Here is a 13,559-nt window from a genome sequence, read left to right as displayed (position 1 = left end):
GGAAGCAGGTGGGCCCTCTCCTGCTGCTGTTTGCGGGGCTCAGTGTCTCCGGAAAATGCAACCTTGGTTTCTGCGGAAATGGCCTTCCCTCCACCCCTCAGCCCCAGCTTTCTACGGCTTTTCTCTTTAAAGGTCTGAGCAGCTAAACCCAGGAGTCATGGAAACCTTTACCACCTCCATTTTTTGAAACTGTTGAAAATTCTGCTCAAAGACTGTAATTTAATCCTCGTTCTTAAATAATAATAGTTACAGTACGGGTGGACGTGGCCGTGCCGGGCAAGCGGGGCCTGCCGTGGTTCTCCTGCTGGACGCCTTCTGCGAGGTTCTCTGTTGGGTGTAAGTGACCGGCCGTCGGTAAAGCCACGCCCAGTCTCTGTGGTACGACGGACACTACTTCTCCTGGTCCCTCGAGGTGGGTGTTATCAGACGTTATCGGGAAACACTGGGCGATATCTTGCCGTCAGAGAAGAAGAGAGCAGCGCGTCCAGGCCCCTGGGCTCCCACAGCTCCCAGGACTTTGAGGCTCGGGGTGGACAGCACCGTCGGCAGAAGGTGCTGGTGCAGACGGTCTGACGTGCGGGTGACGTCTGGACTGTGGTCGTCCCTGTGGGCGTGGTGGGAGGGGCTTCTCTCAGATCCTGAGCATCCATTGAGTGCCTGCTGTGTGCTGCACATGCAGTGGCCGTGAGGGCACCATCGCTCAGACCACCACCACCGAGGACTTCGACACTGGAGTGCAGACTCAACCATCCATTCAACAGTTATTAAGCACCTACTGTGTACAAGGCAGATACAACTCCGTGCTGGTACACTTAATGTATTTCAATACTCAGCAAGATTCTGATTAGTTGGCAAACCTAGGAATTCATTGATTCATTATATGAAAAGTGAGACTTGTCCGACCCTGTCTGTCCCCTGCCGGTACCTCTCAGTGCCCGCAGTCCAAACCCTCTGTCGTCCCTGGGCCCCCACTGTCAGGGGAGGCCGGCCTCGCAGGGCTACGTGGTGAGTCCGCCCACCTCTTCTACCCGGTGGATAGGAGGCACGATGCTGAAAAGGGGAGACTGCTCTGGAGGGTCAGCCGTTTGGAGGGGGTGAGGGTGACAACGAGCGAGCGCTGCTTGTCCTGGGCAATCCTTGCTGAGAGGGAGTGGGGCGGGCGGGCAGGGGTGGGGAATAGGGGCGAGAGGGCGGCCGTGGGTTTGAAAGGTGGGGCTGTGTCCGTCCATCACTCACAGTGAGCGCAGACGGTCTCCCTGGGAGACCACAGGGAGGCTTGTCGCCAACAGTGGCGATGGTCTGATCCACCGGCATCTTCTTCCAAATCCCTGCAGGACCCGGCTGACATCACGCTGTGCAGTCAAGATGCTCTAAATTGTGTTCTGCAAACTGTGAGGCATTTCACGGGCACAGATTAGTAGTTTATCCGCTACTAAGTGTGGGGGACTGGCCACTGCTGTCGCACGGGAAACGTGCACGCATTTAGGGACCAACGAGAGGTGAGGGGGACAGCGGGTCCCTAGCTTGCACTTCCGTTTTCATACTGAGATAGGAAACCCCGGGCTGAGGCTCTTTCTTCAGTTGCCCTGGAAATCTGTCCTAGTTTTTCAGAAATAGAATATTCCACTTCAGAAATAGCACTCAGCCTTCCACTGAAGACAGCATGGACTGATTGCTGTCTCTGCCGCTGAGCTCTGCAGGGCGGTGTGGTCTTGGAGGCGCTTCTTCTGTTCATCTTGAAAGCCCTTTTTGTGAAAAATGCACGCCAGCCCCACACCCTTCCATGAGCTGCTGGGACTCCCTGCATTAAAGGCATGCAGGGTGCTCCGCAGATGCTCAGAGACCCCAGACTGGAGTCTGGGGACTCACCTTTCTTCTAATTTGCAGTTGGAAGCATTTTGGAAGTTGGAAATGTAATTAAAAATGACAAGAAACAGGTGATCCCTTCCTAACTTTCCTAAAATGATGCTATTCCAGGAAACGTAGGAGTCCGCTGATTGCAGAGGAACTCTGGCATCGCCTGAGGTACTGCTTGCAGTTTTGGACTTAAAGTTCCTAGCAGTTTGCTGACCTATTGACTGTCTGCTGTTCAGGACGTGCCCTGCTCCTGGGTGACGCTGCCCTGTGCGTCCAGCAGTGTCCGTCCTCACACGTTCGCCGTGCCCAGTGGTCCAGACCTCCTGTGCTCTTGGAGGCGTCCTTGGAGAGAAGCCGTCAGGCCACCTGGCATCCCGCCTTCCTCGCCCTCCTGCAGGTAATTACCCTCGTAACGCGGCAAGAAAGGGCCTGAACCAACTGCCAGGCATGTTTGCAGGTCGTGGCTCCAGCCCTAACGCAGGCTTTTAAACGATGCCCTGACACTAGGTTCCCAGACTGGAATGCAGCCAAGTGATTCTTAATTCATATAATTTACACAGCAGTGTGAATGGCTGACTCCAAGGGCAAAACACAGCAGAGGTCTGAGGAAAACAATCCACACTGAGTTGCAAAATCAGACACGAGATTGGAATGATCAGCCTTTGGAAGGGTTTGCCTCCTGTTGCTCTGCTTTAATGAGCGTTTGGAGGGCCTGGGACCAGACGGTCGGGTGAGAGCGCCAGAGCTCCGCCCACCCCCGCCGGGCAGCAGGTGCAGATGTGCGCCCTCCTCCAGGGACCACCGGCCGGTGGTGACGGGCTCAGTGGTACTGCAGTAACCGAATTATTTCATAAAGTGTGTTAGTGGAATTGAGCATAAGTCGTCACTGCGTTTTTTGAAGGGTAGTAAGCCATTAGAAGGGGGTTTGCCCGGAGGCACACTTGTTCACGGAGCTGATGTGTGCCGCTGGCAGTGTGGTGTGGGACGTCGGGCTGTGGTCACCGACAGGAGGAGGGGAGCCAGCCTGTGACCTGGACGCGCTCCCGCCTGGGCAGGCGTGCCCAGGAGACTAGGAGGTTGTTGGTCACTTCACATCCTGCGACTTCCGGTTCGCATTTCCCTCTGCCGTCCAAGGCCTTTCATTTTCCTGGAAGAGCCTTCCCTCTGCTCATCCCAAGGTTTCCGGGGCCTCTTGTGCGCTGCGTGCCCCCGGGGGGCCGGCTCTCCCTCCTGCCCCGGGCCCTCCCCGCGGCCGCATCCCAGCACTGCCGCTGCCAGCGCCCGCCTGGACATTGGAAACCAGTTGGAGGTTCCTCAAAAACCCAAAAACAGAACTTCCATGTGACCCAGCAATCGCACTCCTGCGCATTTATCCAAAGGAAATGAAAACACCGTCTTGCAGAGAGGCCTGTACCCCGTGTTCCTTACAGAATTAGTCACGACAGCCGAGGTATGGGAACCACCTAAATAAATACTTTCTAAGGTGAAATGGAGAGGTTGTAAAACGTAACATTTACACAGACGTTGCTTTATGAGCTACAGGGTGAGCTCCCCGGGGACCAGCTCCCCGCAGGGTCGCAGGTGGAACGCGGGCTCCTCCCCACTTCATGTGGCTTTCCCAGCATCCCAGACACATCCTGAGAAGGAAATTAAGACAGAGTCCGAGCTTCGGTGGCTGCTCAGCTGTTTCGATGTCTCACAACAGCCTGCCCCTTTGCACCTCGTCACAGGGGGCGCAGGCCAGCTCCGCGGTGGTTTTGCTCTGGGAGGAGAATTGCCCCCATTGAGAAGCAGGAGTGGAGGTTGGTGTGGGACGTGCAACCTTGTGTTTTTGAGAGGCACCTGCTTTGGGTTGAGTTGTGCCCCCAGAAATTCCTGCACTGCCGTCCTCATTCCCAGGACTTCAGACTGTGATGGTATTTGGGGGTGGGGCCCCTGTAGATGTCATCAGTGGAGGTGAGATGTTCCATTGTAAGGGGGTGCTTATAAAGGAGACCTTTGGACACGGATGTCCACATGGGGGAAGCCACGTGACAGTGAGGTCTCCTACAAACCAGGGACGCCAAGGACACCAGCAAAGCCCCGGAATGCAGGTTTGTCCCTGTGCCCTTGGAGGAACCAGCCCCCAACATGTTCCCTGGGAACTTCCAGCTGCGGGACTGAGGGTACATTTCCGTTGTTTGAGCTGCCTGTCTGTGTACCTGCCACCACAGCCCTTGGGGTCTAACACAGCATCCAAGTGAAGGTGGCAAGTGGGTTCCTAAGTCTGGGCTTTGGGGGAGCAGGCCGGGCTGGAGGTAAAGGTATGGGGGCTGTGGATGTTCAGGTGGCACCTGGAGCCACAAGATCAGAGGACATCACAGGAGCAAACGGAGCCGGCGGGGCAGCCGGAGACGCAGCCGTGCTCCCCTGGTGGCACGAGGGGTGGGCTTGTCTTCCTCTAAGTGACCCGGAACCTGGAGAGTGTCTGACCTCTGGTGACCACTGTCAAGTTAGTAAACGGCTGTCACCCATGAGCTCTGCTGCCGGGGTGGCAACTCTCCTTGTTTGTTCCTGGCTGTTTTATGCAGCACGTGCACTAAAAGGTGTCGCCTTTAAAGCAGGTGTTTTAGGATTTGCAAGGTAGCTGTCTATTCACGTGTTCCTGAAACCCTGTTCTCAGCTCTCTTCCTGTTTCACCATTTCCTGGAGCGTCTCCCATCTGTGCATCTAGATGTTCACCCTCCACAGCTGTGAGATACTCCATCTTCTGGATGTAACACAATGCAATAAACATTCCCTCTCCGAGAACAGTCAGGTGTTCTCCAATCTTGTAGCTACGACCAGTGTTTCCACCCTGACACGTTCCCGCCCCCGTGGTACAGACGCATCCGCAAAATGAACCTGCAAGCGGGGTCTCGGGCTCAGCGGGTCTGCGCGTTGTGATGGGGGCTGATGTCTCTGCCCTGCAGACGGTGGGCGACATGCATTCTCGCCAACAGCCTGGACGCCCAGCCAAGCCGCGTCCCGTCGGGCCTTTGACCTTTGTTGTCAGCTGGGAGGTGAAAAGTTGAATTTCCATGCGGCTTTCCTTTGCACCCAGTCTCACAGGGAACTGAGCTCTTTTTCGTGTGTTTAGGAACTGCTTGACTGTCATCTTTTGTCAACTGTTATGTCTTTGGCTTATTTTCCATGAGTTTATGGAATCTCTATGCGTTAGGAAACAGGCCTTTTCTCTGTGGATCAAGTGTTTTTTTTTTCCAGCCTGCCCTCTGCCTTTGCTTCTCACTTACGATGTTTCGACATGAGCGCTTCATTTTTATGTAACAAAGCGTGTTAATCCTGTGCACGGCTTCTGAGTGTGTCTCATAGCTACCGACGCCTTTGCTCCTCTGATGTGAGAAAACAGTTCTCTCCATGTTCCTCATAGTCCTTTTCCATCTTCGCTCGTGGCCGACGTGGCTGATTCATCTCGTGTCCTTGGTGTGAATTCTGCATTTTCTCCCCCAGGTGACGACTCGTTCGTCGTAACGTCGGTCACTGAGTGACCTTCATTCTTCTCCTACAGCGTGAAGTGATTCCGGTATGACACACGACGTTCACAGGTGTGCTGGGGTCTGCACCAGGAGTTCTGACTCTGCCCCGTTGCTCTGCCTGGTCGCTGTTGCCTGAGGCCCGCGCCATCTAATCGTCATGGCTTTATTCCCTGATTATGTTCTGGAAGCATCAGCGCCCACTTTATTCCTTTTTCCCCAGAATTTTTCTTGTTTCTTTGGTTTTTGAGGGGATTCACCCAATTTCAAAGTTGCCCCACCCGGTTTTCAATGGGAGCATGTTACGTTTTAGACTTAGGATGGAGGGCGTCTTGGAAACAGTCGTCTTAATCACACGTGCGTCGCAAGCGCTTCCGTGGGTTTGCGTCAGCCCCGAGGCGGCGGCTGCGACCTCCGTGTTTGCGCTCTCCGCCGTCTCCTGACCCACGAGCGTGAGGATTCCCCTGGGCTTGCCGTGATTTCTCGCGGGTTTCTGCGTGCAGGGGCCCCGACAGGTCACGGGTGGTTTATAGTCACGTTAAAGTGGGAACTTGAGTGATGTGACTGAGATTCATACCTGGTGTAGGGGCATAACAGAGGCGCAGCTTGTCAGCCGGGACCGCGTGCACGGAAGGCTTGCCCTCAGGACAACCCATTCAGCTGTCAGTGAGCAGGGATCGCGTGGCAGGGTGAACGCATTTGCACGCCCCGGGGCTCACTGACTTGCCCAAGACGTCTCAGAACAGTGTGTGTGTTTATGAATAAAAGTCTAACTGTAGTGGACAACGGGGACGCCCCCGAGGACAGTCTCAGTGTCGTGTTTTATGGTAAAAACCCTGCTTTAGTGGTTTTCATCGTGGCAATGAAGGACAGGGACCTGTGTGGAGCGCGGCCTGCCGGGTGCTCCCCCTGGGAAAGACCTCAGGCTTCTTCTAATTAGCCTGACGGATTGTTTGCCACCTGAGCGTGGCGTTTCCAGGAGCCCTTGGAAAACCGCGGCTCCTCAGCGCGTCAGTTCCTTCCTCCTGCTGAAAAAAGGTGCGTCCTGCATTTTAGAGCATTTCCGACACAGTTAACAACGTGCGAGGCTGACTAGCCCGGGACCCGTGTGCCTCCACGAGGCCGAGTGGGCTCCTGTCTGAGCTACGGACAAGCCCCTGACCAGCCGTCAGGGCTGGTCCTTAGACACGGGGGGCGGGGCGGGGGGCGCCGGCTCACCTGTTTTGGAGGGACAGGCGGGGAGGAGTTGAGCTCAGCCACAGGAGAGGGGAGAGGAGCCCAGAGCTTCATCAGAACAAGCAGACGGAGCAGAGACTCGTATCAGTGGGCACAGATTTTGAGGACACGGTGAAAAATCTGAGGTGGATGTGGGAAAAACTCACCTGCCACAGATGGTGCCGTCTTCAAAGAAGGGGCACCGAGATCATTGCAGGAGCTCCCCCACGTCGGACGCGCAGGGGTGTCCCCGGATTCACTCACTGGGTTCTGATCTCTTTCAGGCCCAGCCCGCCTGGGGCCTGGCGGAGAATGCGGCCAAGACTGGAGATGTGTCACGGGACATTCGAGAGCAGTTGAAAGAGGGAGAATGGAGACGGCCGTATTTTAAATGCGCTGGAAAAGTGGGTGCAGGGATCTCAGTGACGGCTCCATCATTGGCCGCTCTGACCGAGGAAGCAGCCTGCTCGCCCCCAGTAGCTCGTCCTGCACTGAGAAACCTAACTTGACGCCGCAGAGAAAACAAGCATTTTTAAGTTTGCACAAGCATTCTGCTTTTTGTAACACTGGGTTTACTCGCTAGTACATTGTGTAAAACCTTTATGTCCGTCCGGGGAGAGACTGGTCTGGAAACCTCCGTTTCGGTGGTGCGCTTGTCCGGCGTTGGTGTGAGATTCACGATGGTCTCAGAAAACGAGGTGATCGCTGGTCTCTGTTTTCTATTCTTTGAGAAGATTTGTGTTTCCTAAAACTGGGAAGAAATGAGCAGTACGTGGACGGTCGCGCAGCCCCCGCTGGGGCCCTGCCCGGCTCTGGGACTGAAGCCCTTTGCTCGCTGCTGGGAGCCTGTCCCTCGGTCTGCAAGGTGGACGCTATGCCCGCCCGACTTCTGGCTACACTCGTTGTGGACATTGAGTTCCGCCCGCTTTTCCTCACCCGTGCGAGCCCGCAGAGCCGAGGAGACGCGCCAGGAACATCGTGGGGTCCTCACGCTGCTTTACACAGCCCAGTGGAAGAGCAGGCGGCCCCAAATCAAAGGGGGCAAGTGCATCCTCGGAAGGTGATGAATAGGAGCAAACAGGGACCCGTGGCCGCAGCCAGGCGAGGGCACGGGCAGCCCCCCTGCGGGGCAGCGAGCGAGCCGGGTCCCGCTGTCCTGCCAGGCACGCAGAGCAGCCCCGCCCCGCCCTCCTGTCCACCTCTGTCAGCGAGCACGGTGACCCTCGGGGACACGTCCAGGGCGGGACGCTGGCAGACGGACGTGAGAATCCTTCCAGCAAGGCTGAGGTTTCTGGGGGAGCGAGGAGGGGTAATTAGGTCTATTTACTTATTCAGTGGAGGAGGTCCTGGGGGCTGAACCCAGGACCCCGTGCCCGCTAGGTATGCACCGTACCACTGACCCCGAGTTTTTTTTTTTTTTCTTGAAAGGAGACTTGAGTTACAAAGACGCAGGCACGCAGACGCCCTGCCCGTTTCTCAGGGCTCCCCTCGGGGAGGCGGAGGTGGTGCTGGGCTGGCCCCCCGGGTCTGCACTGAGGGGAGCCCCCCTGGCCGCGGGACCACCATCCTCTTTTGTTGACTTAGCTCTTTTTTCTGTCTTGACTTTGCACTTTCTCAGGGTGTTTTGGGATCACATCCCAAGTAAACTCCATGCACTTAGATCCCCACCTCGGGGCCGCTTCTGGGGGGCCGGCGGCAGGACCCTGCGTCCCCCTCAGGGCAGCAGGGCCACCGCCACGCTGGGGCTGGGGCTGGTGACGGAGCCCCGTGCTGCCTGCGGGCGGCTCTGCGTCTGGTCCTCTGTGCTCGCGGCACTGGGAGGAAAGGCGGTGGGCGGGGGCGACAGCTCCCTGTTGGAGGATGTTTAGATTGAGTTCAGACTTGATTTCAGTCTGAGTGCTCCGTCTTTAAACAAAATAGCAGCTGAGACATTTCCAAATGGATTGTTTTCAATAACTTGTAAACTCTATTCTACACATGTAGTTTGCAAAGGCGTTTGCTGCCCAGAAAGAGTTCTCTCTGGTTAACCCTGGAAAAAGCAGCGGGTTCAGCACATGCGACGTAAGATCCTTGAGATCGAAGCTCCTCAGGCTTCCTGGCAGGCAGACAGACAGACAGTCAGACAGGCAGCCATCTCCACCCCCGGCCGTGACTCAGTCCGGTGGGAGTTCTTCCAGAAAGCAAGCCCTGGGGAGAAGACTGAGGGAGTGCGTCAGAACCTCGACCTGCTCCTTCTGTGTTTCATCTATTCACGGAGTGTTTACTGAGCATCAGGTGTGCTAAAGGCATCGGTTTTACTCAATTGTGGGCCAGATTGTGTGACATAATTTTGAGGACTCAGCTGGTTTGACTTCAAGTTTGATTCCTGTTGTCTGCTTTGTGTGCTTCCGTCTTATTTCTCATCCACTAGTAGACGGACTTGGAGGAGCGATTGGCCTGCATTCGCCTGGGCTAGAGGCGGGGTGGATGGAGGCCCGTCTGGGATCTGAGGGGACGTGGGCTGTGAGGACCGCCCCTCCGCCGTCGGGCGGGCGGGCTGCGTCTGTGTGCCTGGGGCGCGCCGGGGGCTTTGGGAAGGGAGACGGGTAAGATGATGCACATTTTCACCGGACCTGGGACGGAGCTGAGAGGCTGAAGACCAGGCTGGGGAGCTGCCCGGCTGACCCGGCGCGAGGAGGAGCTGGGGGCGCAAGGCCGGCTGTGCTGCGGGGACCAGTCGCCGGCCAAGGCCGCAGCTCGGGATGCAGCAGCTCACCCTCGGACAGGCTGCGCGCCGGGCAGTTCTGCAAGGAGGGGCTCTGCCGCTCGGGCCCTTCAGAGCCAGGCTGCTGGGGCCAGCACCATCCTGAAAGCGGTCGGCGGGGGGTCACAGGGAGAAAGACCCCTGGAAGGTCCTGCGTTGGCAGCTACGTGTTTGGCTGGGACTTGTGACTCATAGGGTGGAACAGTCACGTGGTCTTGCCCACCCGAGAGGATGTCTGACACGCAGGCCCACGGGGAAGGGCCGCAGGCGGTAGGGGCAGCACTGGCGGTGCCCCCTCTGTCTTTCCTCTCGGGGGCTGCAGCTCTGGCCAGAACGCTCGGGCACCTGTTACCGTGAGCACACGTGTTGCAGAATGCAGTCTCTTCTCCGGCTCAGGAAAGGTAGTGTCTGTTGATACAGAGTCTGGCAGCATCTGGGTCATTTATTTGAGGAAGAAGATAAACTTTACCGTATCAACTGGTGTGAGCAAAATGCGGAATAATGTGACGGTTTCATTCCTGTACATTTTTCCTTTTAAAGGCCAGTCAGAAAGCCTCACCGTTCTAAGGAAAAGCAGCGTGTCGGCTTCCAGTCATCTAACAAAGCACTGACTCCTTTCTCGGTGCCGAGGTAGACGACGTGCCAAGACGTGGTAACTAACCGAACCGAGAGACAAAAGGGAAAGAACAGACATCTGCTCTGAGCGGCCGTTCCGCAAACCTGGACGCGCGCCGTCCACCGGGCAGGCGTGACGTGTCTTGCGGGGTTGGGCGCAAGGAGCAAGCTGAGGGCTCCCTGGAGAGCGCTGTCCCCATCCGCGTACAGAGCGCGGCGGGAGGTTTGCAGGTTTCCCTCTGTGACCGTGGCAGCCACGCAGCTCGACCCGGGAGGGAAGGAAACCCCAGGCACACAGGCAGCGTCGTGTGTGTGTGTGTGGCATGTGTGTGTGTGTCGTGTGTGTGTGTGTGTCGTGTGTATTTGTGTGTGTGTGTGTGTGTGTGTGTGTGTGTGCATGCGCGCGCACACTCTGTGTTATCTTCTCTAAAGTCCCTGTTCTCTGTTCTCCCCAGGGCGACGCTCCTGCCACCCTCATTCTGAAAGGAGGTCGTGTCACATGATTCTTAAGCGCTGGGCGTACACCTGGGTCCCTGCACTGGGGAACAGGCGGGGGTCTGGGTTTCTTAACCTTCATCGAGAACCACTGCTGCAAAGCTGTGTGTCCTCTCCCCCATGGCTGCCCTCTCTGGTTCAGGCTTGCAGAGGAGGCCCAAACTCCACTGTTTGATTCAGTTACATGAGCATCTGGGGGCATCTGCTCTCAGCCCTGCATTCACCCCTGAAGACAGTAAACATTAGAATCCTGGCCCATAAGGAGCTTGGTGTGTCTCGAGAGAGACTGGACTTATGAGCAGCTGTTTAAGAACACTGGGGGCACCCGCACCTTCATATTGAAACAGCCAGGCATCCTGCCCTTTCCTGAGTCCAGGGTGACACCTGGGGGGGGGGGTTCCCAGTCCGGTGACTCCCAGCAGGAGAAAAGCGTGGGGGCTTCTGAGTGTCTGAGGGTCACTGCCAGCCCCGCTGCGGGTGTGGCCGGCCTCAAACTGGACGCCTTACCTCCTTGGTGGCCGGATTCGAGTCTGCATGACGAGCTCCGGAGATTCAGGCTTGTTTCAGTTTCCACGTTCGGCCTGCCCCGAGACGCGCCTGTTCAAGGTGATCGCGTGCTTTCTGGAAGCGGAGACCAGATATGGCCGGGCCTGGGCTCGCTCAGGGCCCTGCTCTGTTTGGCAGGGAGGCACGTCTGGGCTTTTCCCTCCCAGGATGTTTTCCGTGCACACCTGGGCTTCGGGAGTCCCCCACCCGGGGCGGTGCCCCTGCAGCCCAGCAGCCGTCAGGAGGTGCCCTGTGCTTGGCCGATGAGTCAGTGGGGCTGACCTGCTTGTGTTCTAAGCGGAACCCCGGCTTTTTGCCACAGCCGACGGTGATGTATTTGTTTCAGGACAGAGTACCTCGCTACTAACGACCCTCTCCCGACACATCTCTTAGTGTCTGGCCCGCTGCTGTGAAGGACCCAGCCCTAAGGAGAGCAGCAGCGTGCGGGGCAAGTCAGACGGACCCAGCGGACGGCAGCATCGGGCTCCTCCTGCAAGAAGCCGCCGGCGAAGACGTGCACGCAGAGAGAGGCCTACACGGGCCTGGGGCCCCCTTCCGGGCGCTCACGGCTCAGGAGAGAGCGGCTGGTCTCACTGGCCGCCCCGCCACCCAGCAGCACAGCCTCCCCTGGACCCTGGACGGCAGGGCAGCTCCCCTCCTGGCATTAACACTTCAGGGCCTGGACGTGGCGAGCTTCCCCTTCACTCTCTGTGGGACTTGAACATGTTTCCAGCCTCATCTACCCCTCTGTGTCCTCATCTGAAAAGTGCAGAAGGTGACAGCCTCCAGCAGCCAGGATGGAAGTCCACGTGAGACCCAGTGAGGCCCGTCGTGGGCGCCGCCTCTGCCTTCATTCTGGGGGGCTGTCCGGTGATGACTGAGCCTGGGCTGCAGACACGTTCAGTAGTCATGTCGCTGCAGACAGTCCCCGACTTGAGGTGGTCTGACTTAGGATGTTTTTGACTTTAGATGGTGTGAAGATGATCCACAGTCAGTGGAAACCAGACGTTGAAGTTTGAATTTTGCCCCTTCCCCGGGCAGCGATACAGTAGACACGGCTTGTGACGCTGGGCGGCCACCCCCAGTCTCTTCCGAGTGCTCTGAGCACGGGTCGGGTGGGCTGGGCCGAGCTGCGATGCTTGGGAGGTCAGGAGAGCTGAAGGCACTTTTGACCCAGGGTATTTGTAACTTCTGGTGAGTCTGTTGAGGTATGAGCTCCTCATAAGGGGAGAAGATCGTCCACTTAACAACAGCTTTGTCCAAAGTCCACCCTGTGCCGTCCATCTAGAGCTAGTCACGGATGACGCTGACGTTCAGTGTGCATTTGTATTTTAAAAAACGCTTCGTATGTGGGGACAGCGTGTGCTAACGTTATTAGATGATTCTGCTTGACTTAGTAGGTTTACAGACTAGACGTTCAATACATGCAGATCTGACATTCTGTCCGTCCGACATGTTAACGCCTGCTCAGAGGAAACTGGGAGAGATGTGCATACGAATAATCTAAAATTCAGTTGCCCTGAAAGATAAGATGTGCTGGTTGGAACGAATTCTCACTGCACACGGTTAGTACTCCCCTGGGATGAACGGTGCCAACGTGACGTTTACCTGGAGGACTGCAGGATAAAGTTAACACGAATACATCGACACTGCAAGTTATTTTTCCTGCTCCGTTCTCCTCCTGGAGTCAGGGAAGCCCTGCATTCACTTCGTTATGTATGAGCCGTCTTAGCTGCCAAAAGGAATGGAAACTGTGGCACAAAGTGAGACACGGAAGGTTCGGGAACAGGGTTTGAAGTCGGGGGGATGGCATGCTCCCACCTCCACACCCCGAGGGAGGGGACAGTGGGAAGGGGGCGCTGGCCGCGGATGGGCTCCTGGCAAACACGGGACCTCAGTGAATTCCCAGGGTGGGAGGTGGGTGGGGACGGAGGCAGAACAGCCCACAGCCCCCTCCAAGTGGGCGGAGAGACCGGGGCTTCAGGTCAGCAGGTGTGCGGGCGAGGGGGGCCCAGGTGTGGGGGAGGAAAGCACACAGTCTACACCAGAGATCCCCCGGCTCTCGGCAGAGAGAACCCTGCCTCCAGACCACTGCCACTGCTGTTGTCCATCTGTGTGTGCGTGTCTTGTCTGGATGGTCACCTCGAAGAGAAACAATTCACATAAGAGGATGTGGATTAGAAGGAGCTAAGTCAGTATCCGCAGGCCCCAAACTCCCAGTTTACCCCCCCGCCCCACCCTCGCCCCCAGTAACCGCGCGTCTGGGTTCTATGTCTGAGCCTCCTTCTGTCGTGTAATAGTGACCGGCGGTGAAAAAGAGAGTGTGTGTGGTGATGTAGTAACTGAGCCACCGTGCCGAACACCAGAAACTAGCACAGTGCTGTAAGTCAACTCTATTTCAGGTTTTAAAAAACGGGGAGAGAAGAAGAATTAAGTTGCAGACTGGTTTCTAGCAGCTCCGGGTGGGTAAGGTCTTACTTTTTAGCTCCTACCCGTGGGTTCTTGCAATGACGGAAATCTACTACGGGGGCAAAATCCGTGTGGACCATGTAAGGTCGACGCCAAAAAACCCCCTT

General features: G+C 56.8%; 1 long non-coding RNA gene across 1 annotated transcript in view; it reads left to right on the top strand.

Annotated features, from left to right (window-relative positions):
- The first annotated feature begins 361 nt into the window (after window positions 1-361).
- Window positions 362-13,559, top strand: part of LOC116660472 — a 37,221-nt gene continuing 24,023 nt past the window's right edge. The window contains exons 1-2 of the long non-coding RNA XR_004316017.1: window positions 362-412; window positions 1,978-2,254. This is a non-coding gene — a long non-coding RNA (uncharacterized LOC116660472). The remainder of the gene's footprint in view (window positions 413-1,977; window positions 2,255-13,559) is intronic.

The sequence above is a fragment of the Camelus ferus genome, chromosome 29 (assembly GCF_009834535.1).
Source record: "Camelus ferus isolate YT-003-E chromosome 29, BCGSAC_Cfer_1.0, whole genome shotgun sequence".
Lineage (NCBI taxonomy): Eukaryota > Metazoa > Chordata > Mammalia > Artiodactyla > Camelidae > Camelus > Camelus ferus.
The sequence above is the reverse complement of the archived record's forward strand: the minus strand, read 5'-3'. Positions and strand labels throughout refer to the sequence as shown.